This window comes from Syzygium oleosum, unplaced genomic scaffold (genome assembly GCF_021117445.2).
Source record: "Syzygium oleosum isolate NSW1041296 unplaced genomic scaffold, Sole_v2.1 Sole_v2.09, whole genome shotgun sequence".
NCBI classification, from domain to species: domain Eukaryota; kingdom Viridiplantae; phylum Streptophyta; class Magnoliopsida; order Myrtales; family Myrtaceae; genus Syzygium; species Syzygium oleosum.
Genome location: NW_026607493.1, coordinates 12521586 through 12530576, shown reverse-complemented (window position 1 = coordinate 12530576; position 8991 = coordinate 12521586). Strand labels below are relative to the sequence as shown.

Sequence of the window (8991 nt, the reverse complement as noted above, 5' to 3'; positions counted from 1 at the left end):
CACCACATTAGCTTGAGTTTTCTGTCTTTTCTTGGCTCTGCAGTCTTTGGCTCGATGTCCAGACTTGCCACAGTTGAAGCACTTACCAATGAACTTTTTCAGGCCTTGGGTGAATCCCTCTCCAGACTTGCTAGGCATTTTCCTCTTCTTGTTGGGTTTTGATCCTTCTTCAACAACATTGGCTCTTGAGACCGCCAAATTGCTGCCAACTTTCTTCTCGGAATTTCTATTGTCTTCCTCTATCCTCAACCGAACAATCAAGTCTTCAAGTGACAACTCCTTTCTCTTGTGTTTGAGATAATTCTTGAAATCTCTCCAGGATGGTGGCGCTTTTCAATGAAGGCAGCCACTTGAAATGTCTCACTTAGAGTCATTCCTTCAAAGATGAATATCATGCATAATCACTTGAAGTCGTTGAACCCGACTTAAGACGGTCTTTGAATCAACCATCTTGAAGTCCAGAAATTTACCGACAATGAATTTCTTCAATCCGGCATCTTCGATTTTGTATTTCTTGTCCAGACTATCCCATAACTCCTTAGCCGTTTTTAGCGGACTATAGACGTTATAGAGAGTATTGTCCAGACCGTTGAGGACATAGTTGCGACACAGGAAGTCAGAATGATTCCATGCATCCACAGCAGCAAGCTTTTCTTTATTTGTCTCTCCAACGTCCAATTTAGGACCATCCTCATTGAGGAATCTAGCCAAGTTCAAGGTCGTGAGATAGAACAACATCTTTTGTTGCCACCTCTTGAAATCCGTGCCATTGAACTTTTCTGGCTTTTCTCCGTGATTCGGAATAGGATTAACCGGAGTCGAAGCCGAAGCCATTTCTGAAATAAAAACACAGAACATATTCACGAACAGAATCGGAAATATATGACTATGAACAGAATCGATTGGTCATGAACAGAATTGAGAATTTCAATACGAACAGAAATGAAAAAATTTGTTCACGAATAGACTCGAAAAATTGTAACGAAAAATTGTATGAACAGAATCGTATTCTGAATACGAAAATTTCCGAATATTGTAATAGAATTTCGACACAAGTAGAATTGAACGATGTGATAGAAATTCGGCAAAAACTAAGCGAACATACAAAAAACAAAGGTTCGACTTAAAGAAACGGCAAACCGATATTGGACAAAAAAACTCAACGAACAACACATAAGAGTATACGAACAGAACCGAAGAAAATTCGTCTTAAGATTGTTGTTCGGCTAAGTTCGTATATCAGAGATTAAAATCAAACGTTAGAAAAACTAACCTGAAAGCAGTACAACCAAATAAGCAGAATGTTGATCCGAGCCCAACGAATTAACGCCGTGTCCTTAAGACGAATTTGGCCCCTCAATCGCACTGAGGATATTGGACAATCGTCTCCCGGATAGAACGGATCTCGTTCCTCCGGCGGTACGTATTCGGAGGACTCCAACGAACGCAATTTTGCAGAACAATCGCACTAAATGACAATGATGAAGTGAATATGCGTAGAGTGCGTCGGGAAAAAATGAATGCCACGAAGTGATGTGTATTCCGAACTAAACTGTTCGGTCTTATTCAAGTGGCGAAAAATGAAGAGTTGTGAATTTTCGTGAACAGTAGAGAAGGTCCACTTGAACCGGTTCGGTTCGTGAACAGTCACGAAGGGCTTCGGTTTTCCGTTCGGGCAAACCGAACCTCACGAACAGACATGTTTATTTGTCCAAAAAATAAAAAAAATAAATAAATTCTAAACAACGTGTCTGTTCGGAAAAAATAAAAACCGATAAAGAGTGGACCCGGAACCGAGCCGGCCGGACGGCAGCGCGTGGGGGGACCGACCTATCTTGACGTAGGTCCTCTCTCTTCCACAAAAGTTGGGTACCCCTTGGGGCCCAAACCCATTTGTGAGGCTCAACTATTTGAACCCATCTCCCATCTCTCTTCTACCCTATATGGGACACTTTCACCCACGCACTTCTCATTCAATTCTATGGGATTTTGGTTCCAAAATCCCAACAACTTTTTCACATCCTTGGAGGACATACTCATTACGGAGGTAGGCATCACAAGATCGTCATCCACTACCTCTTGCCAAATATATCCCGTCTTGTACCTCCTGCATTTTCAGCCAAACCAATTATAGTCAGCAGTCTTGATTCTTCAGACGGGTTATCCCCCAAATTTTTCACGAAGAAAATAGATAGTCAGTCTGGCCAGTAAGTGCATGTGGACCTTTTGTAGGACCAAGAGAAGGCCTCGGTCAAGTGGCTTCCTCTCAAATCCGCAAGCCACCTCTTAATATCTTCGTCGAGGAGAAAAAAAAAAGGAAAAGAAGGTTACTGCAAGTATGTGAACGCTAAATACGTAGTGCAATTGCTAGTAGTAGTAGACAACCCCGAAAAAGGGATTGGAAGCCATGATGAACGTTTTAAAAGAAGGTCATTGCTGCTGCTGTGATTGGCACAGAACAGGTGAGGCTGCTCAACCCCGCCCCCAGACCCACGGCCATGCCCGAGGAAGTAAAGGACTTTAATTCTTCTCACTTCTCCAGTAATGGCCTCCATTTCTCTCTGCTTCTCTGCAGCTGCGAAAATAGCCCATTCAATCTTTCCTATTTTCGTGCTAGCTCTAATGCGCGCGCACTCAGGTGAACAAAAGTCTTGAGTTAAATCAAGTTCATCCAAGAACTTATATTTTCTCTCCAAAAGGTTATTCTAGTTGGCAGAATGCCGATCATTGTGGGATTAGAGGGACTAGATCGACCATTTGTCACGTTCTTCAGGTCACAGTGTAAAATCATGCAGAATCATACACCTTTTCCTTCTACGGAATGCGAATAAGAAGGTATTTATTCATGGGAAATTATTAACATGACCTTTGTTTAGGTCATGTTATACAAGACTGTCCTACAGTAATCAAATTGAGTATTCTTAGTTCCCTCGTGCATTAAACAATTATACATCTACATGGCCTAACAAAAGCGAGCATGGTTAAGTTGAACACAATTGTTCTTAGTGGCCTCACCGTAAATGTAATTGCGTTGCCCTTTACTAAGATAAATCTGGAAATAGCCATGTTAACGACTAATGAGTGTCTTAAAAACACTTGTTAATACTTTCTTTAAATTCATGTGCCAAGTAAAAGGTGAGCTAAAACTCGGATAAGCAGCCCCAACCCAGAATTGCTTGCACTTGGCAGCGGGGGAATTGAACGTGTGTTTTGAGCCTAATTCAGGATAAAACTCCGCTCCTTAACCACAACCATAACATACTTTGCAAAGAAAGTTTTAATCAAGAAAAAAACTGGAACATATAATATGCTTAGATTTGTTATCTTCTCTTAAGCAAAGACTTGCAGGGTCTCTCCTTGACAAATTCTCTACAGAAAACATATTAGGCATTAGTGGTAGATACTCACGTATTCACTTTTCCCCTCTGCTTCAGACTTGATGTGTCCCTTCTGAACAAGAGAGCTTGCGCAGAAAGAGAGAGAGAGGCTATTGGGAGGAGGCACGGAGGAGGACTTCGTTTAATTGCAGGGAAGGATACCGTGTCACTTCAGGAGCTGGGAATTTTAATCAAAATGAGTCGTACGAAGCTTAGTTCGTCGTTTAGGTTCCTAATTGATGAAACGAATTCAGGGTCTGGAAAATCTGTCAATGACATAACATCCTAAAGGAACCAAAAGAAAGACAATATTTTCGTCATCGTTTCCATCAAACTAAGAGAGTCAGACTCCGGAATAATTAGATCGCAATTTTATGGATTTTTGGACTAGCATATGGCACTCTTGGCAGTATTCTAGGCAATGCCCAGACGGCAGCTTTCTTTCTTGGGCAAATATGATGAACATACCACGCCACACCATGACATCTTATGCAGGAAATTTAAAAGATTGCTTAAATTTTAAAATCTTTAAATATCTTAAAAAATTAAAAAATTCATTATAAAAATATTAAAGGACGTGGCAAAATTTAGGAGAAATAAATATTGCAAAAAAAAATCACTTCAAAGAATTTTTTTTTCCGTATGAAAAACTTATCGACATGTCTGTTTTTTGAACTGACTTGTTCGGCCGTATATGACACTACTTTTATATGAGCTTGTCTCATTTGATACTTTGGATGATGACGGGGGCCTACGTCGTCCAGCACTCTTGCTGGGGACTGGGCCGAATAGACAAAGCCCCAACCACCATGGGTGGTTGGGCCGACCCCATGGGTGAAGGAGTTAGGGCCATCGGGAGGACGTGACAGAGCCATTCGAGTGTCATCTCATCTCATCTCAACCGATGGGCCCTCTTGAGTGAACCCCATATTCTATTATTTCTCTCTGGCCTGTTTGATGGTATTGAATGAACTCAAGGTTTCCCATTCCCTCTCTTCACGTTGTTTGGTAACCTGTAATGATGAGGCAAGCACCGAAGAAGCATGTGATATGAACGTGAAATTTAACTACAATTTCAACATCTTAGGGAAATGGGTGATTGACCTAATAAGTTTAGAGTAATATCAAGAATATTAAGATTGGTACATATAATCGATTTGTTCATCAATAAGAGAATATTTTAAGAAACCGATAGTATCCAATGCTAAATAAAATTATAACATCGTTTTTGTGCGTCAATTTTGCAATTGAATCTTAGTTCTTGAGGTATGCGTCCTCAAAGTAAAGTGGTGGGGGTGGTGGGGGTGGTGGGGGTGTGATCTCTCCTTTTGTGCTTTTCCCACCCTTTTTGCCGACTCCGCTTTTTCGACCTTCTTTTTCAATGGACACTCCCCCCCACCTTCTATCTTGTTCTTGATTTGCACAAGTTTGATGATCGCATTCCTACGTCGACTCTCAGCATGGTAAGCATCCTTGGTTAACATCCTCTGATCTTCCCTCTATTTGCTTCTCTCTAATGGACTTAGCTTTCACCATCCAGGGGACTTCCGTGAACATCGCCGTTGGATCCCAGGTGCGGATTGATGATGCAGAGCTCGCCTGGGTTGATGGAGAAGTCAAGACCCTCGATGCCAGACAAGCCACCATTCTCACCTCCCATGGGAAAACTGTACGCACTTGCCTGCTTGCCTTCCCCCATCATCACCATTATCACCATCCTCGGTTATCCATCCAACTTATCTTTTTACGTTGGTCCCAGGTGGTTGAAGATATCTCAAACATACATCCAAAAGACATGGAGGCGCCACCTGCCAGGGTCGATGACATGACTAAATTAGCTTACCTCCATGAACCAGGAGTCCTCCACAACCTTGCATGCAGATTCGCTATCAATGAGATCTATGTGAGTTTATTCTCCATTACAATATAAACATATGCCGAAGGGCAATCTGGATGAGGGTGACCGACCTGTCAGTGATAATGAGCAGACATATACGGGCAATATCCTTATAGCAGTGAACCCTTTCCGAAGACTGCCACGCTTGTATGACATTCAGATGATGGAACAATACAAAGGAGCGCCCTTCGGAGAGCTAAGTCCCCATCTTTTTGCAGTCGCAGACACTTCGTATAGGTATATTGGCAGGGCCGAAGCTTCAAAAAACTTTTCACATGACGTTGCATGATTTGGAAACTTATTGTCACATAGCCTTCTCTTTTCGATATTACCAGGGCAATGATATATGAGCAGCAAAGCCAATCCATTTTGGTAAGTGGAGAGAGTGGAGCTGGAAAAACCGAGACAACCAAAATGCTTATGAGGTACCTGGCCTTCATGGGAGGTAGATCCAACTCGGAAGGAAGAACAGTGGAACAACAGGTTTTGGAGGTGAGTTCCAATCTGCTCTGTTGTTGCCATATCGCTGGGTATCTGTTCATCTTGATCCATTCCTCCTCCCCAAGTTGATGGGTGTGGGCTAGCGCTTGCTCAATGATCCCACAGACTAATCTGATGTTCTCCCTCTCCAGTCCAATCCAGTCTTGGAAGCATTTGGGAATGCCAAAACAGTTAAAAACAACAATTCCGGGTACATCTTCTGAAAGATCGCATTAGAAGGCTCTCCACCTTATGTTCCTTCTACTGGCATTCTTTAGTTCCTATCTTCAGACTATAACATTAGGAAATCAAATGTAACGGTTTCTACAGTCGGTTTGGTAAATTTTTCGAAATTCAGTTTGATAAGCATGGCAAGATCTCAGGTGCTGCAATTTGTACATATCTTCTAGAAAGATCGCGGGTTTGCCAAGTATCTGATCCAGAAAGAAACTACCATCGTTTCTACATGTCATGTGCAGCACCAACGGAGGTGATATAAACAATATGCTGCTATTGGCCATTATTTTCAAACACTCCTCCAGAATTCTGATCATCTTCTCTCTGATTTTTCATAAGAGAATCTGGCTGGCTCTTGTTTTAGCAGGATCTAGTGAAATTTAAGCTGGGAGACCCCAGAACATTCCACTACCTAAATCAGCCCAATTGTTATGAAGTGGCAAATGTGGATGATGCAAGAGAGTACTTGGAGACAAGAAATGCTATGGATATTGTAGGGATCAGCCAGGATGAACAGGTTTGCTGCATTTGAAATTATCACCGTGATCTAATTGAGACACTGAATTTAACAATGAGAGGTTTTCCTCTTTCTAGGATGCCATATTCCGTGTAGTGGCTGCAATTCTCCATCTCGGAAATGTTAATTTTACAAAGGGAAAAGAAGTAGACTCGTCCAGACTGAAAGATGAAAAATCATCATATCATCTTCGAACAGCAGCAGAGCTACTAATGTCAGCTTATTTTACATGTAGAAATACCAATAGTAGATTTCCTTACCATAGCCTCTAAATATGGCAACACATGGTCTTTGACAATTGTGTCGTTCAGGTGCAATGAGAAGGCTTTAGAGGACTCCCTCTGCAAGCGAGTCATAGTAACTCCAGATGGAAACATTACAAAACCACTAAATCCCAAGTTAGCTACTTTAAGTCGCGATGCATTGGCAAAGACAGTACTCCAGATTATTCGATTGGTAAGCAAAAACTTTCGACCAGAAAATGAATCTCATAAGTTAATTGTCAAGCAACTCTGCTTTCAATTACTGTTTCTTGTCGTGCCTGTATTTCGTGGGGGCAAATATATTGACCAAATTAATTAAACCTTGGCAGGATTGTGGATAAGATAAACGTGTCGATTGGTCAAGATCCAAATGCAGCTAGCTTGACAGGAGTGCTTGATATTTATGGCTTTGAGAACTTAAAAATCAACAGGTAGATAGCAACATGATAAATATTGAAACCTGCAAATAGAAGTTCCGATACCCTGAATAAAGATGTAACAAATCACACATCTCTTAGTTTTGAGCAGCTATGTATCACTTTACAAATGAGAAGTTGCAACAGCATTTCAACCAGGTAAAAGTCGAAACTAGTAATTTGAAGTTCAATGTTATCTAATTGAGTTCCCCTGAAAAAATAGAAATTTTATTAACAGCATGTATTCAAGATGGAACAAGAAGAATACACGAGAGAGGAGATTGACTGGAGCTATGTGGAGTTTGTTGACAACCAGGATGTGCTAGATCTCATAGAGAAGGTATCCATTTCAATCAGCTTTTTGCAACTAAAGAAAAATCTTGTCAAATTAAAACTGTGCCCTTAATTTCTCATCTGCAGAAACCTGGGGGTATAATTGCACTTCTTGATGAAGCCTGGTATGTTTTTCCTAAGTCACTGTGATGATTTTTCTACATGAGTCCTAAAAATTTGTTAGCAAGAGAATATTAGAATCTGTGTTTTTTCCATTTTGGTAGAAGCAAAATCCTTCCCTAACTCTTATGTTGCTTCTACCTGTGAATTTCCAAGAAATACAACAATAAGGCTGTCTATACATAAACTGGAATTAAGTTTCAAGTCATTCTGCAGTATGTTCCCTAAATCGACCCTCGAGACATTTGCACAGAAGATGTATTAGACTTATGAAGAAACAAGCGTTTCAGCAAGCCTAAACTTGCTCGAACAGATTTCACGATAAATCATATGCTGGAGATGTGAGCAAGCTCCTGTGTTTTTTTTTCAACTCTCTCTCTTCAAAAGCTAAAATTTTTGGTTACTTATATTTGCTTTCAATAGGTTACGTATCAAGCAGATCAATTCCTTGATAAAAACAAGGATTATGTGGTAGTAGACCACCAAGCTTTACTAAATGCTTCCGAATGTTTGTTTGTTTCGAATCTTTTTCCTCCATTACATGAGGAGGCATTAAAGCAGTCCAAGTTCTCCTCCATCGGTACTCGTTTCAAGGTAAGGTAACTGGACTAGCCACATAATAGATGCATATCACTGCACTTCAACAAAATTGCATACTGAACTTACTTTCGGACTACTTCCAGTAACAAATACAAGCTGTGATGGAGACCTTGAATACAACGGAACCTCATTATATTAGATGTGTAAAACCAAATGCAGTTTTGAAGCCAGGAATCTTTGAGAATCTCAATGTCTTAAATCAATTGAGATGCGGGGTAGGTTCTGATATGCCTGGACCTCTCTAAATAGGTTGTGCCATTTAAGCTCAGTTTATCCTAAGAATGGAGATATTTCTTTTGACACAAATTTTTCATGGCGTTTTAGAGGCTATCCGGATAAGTTGTGCTGGATATCCCACAAAAAGGACATTTGATGAGTTTCTAGACCGTTTCGGAATGCTTGTGCCTGACCTTTCAGAGGGGTTTGCTTCTTGCATCTCACATTACAGGAAAAGGAACTAATTGTGAAGAATTTGTTGTTGTCTTACTGAAGTTGATCCTTGAAATACCAGATCCAGTAACATAGCTAATCCCAATGTGTAAACCCCAAACCCCAAAACCCTAAAACCTCAAACCCCAAACCCTAAACCCTACCCCTAAACGCGAAACCCTAAACCCTCAACTCCAAACCCTAACCCCTAACCCTAAACCCTAACCCCCTGAAACCCTAACTCCTAACCCTAACCCCTAAACCCCAAACCCCAAAATGGACTTACCGAATGCCTAAGATTGCTCATCTAGGACTTGATAAT

The 8991-nt window shown here is 40.9% G+C and overlaps 1 long non-coding RNA gene and 1 pseudogene across 1 annotated transcript; one reads left to right on the top strand and one right to left on the bottom strand.

Annotated features, from left to right (window-relative positions):
• Nucleotides 1-2007: 2007 nt before the first annotated feature.
• On the bottom strand, nucleotides 2008-3544 carry LOC130138875 (uncharacterized). Its single transcript, XR_008817147.1, has 4 exons — nucleotides 3409-3544; nucleotides 2417-2575; nucleotides 2224-2293; nucleotides 2008-2107 (listed from the first exon to the last, which is right to left on the bottom strand). It is a non-coding gene; the product is annotated as an uncharacterized LOC130138875 (long non-coding RNA).
• A 1667-nt stretch (nucleotides 3545-5211) lies between these two features.
• Nucleotides 5212-8701, top strand: LOC115661643 (myosin-12-like; annotated as a pseudogene).
• The last annotated feature ends 290 nt before the right edge of the window (nucleotides 8702-8991 follow it).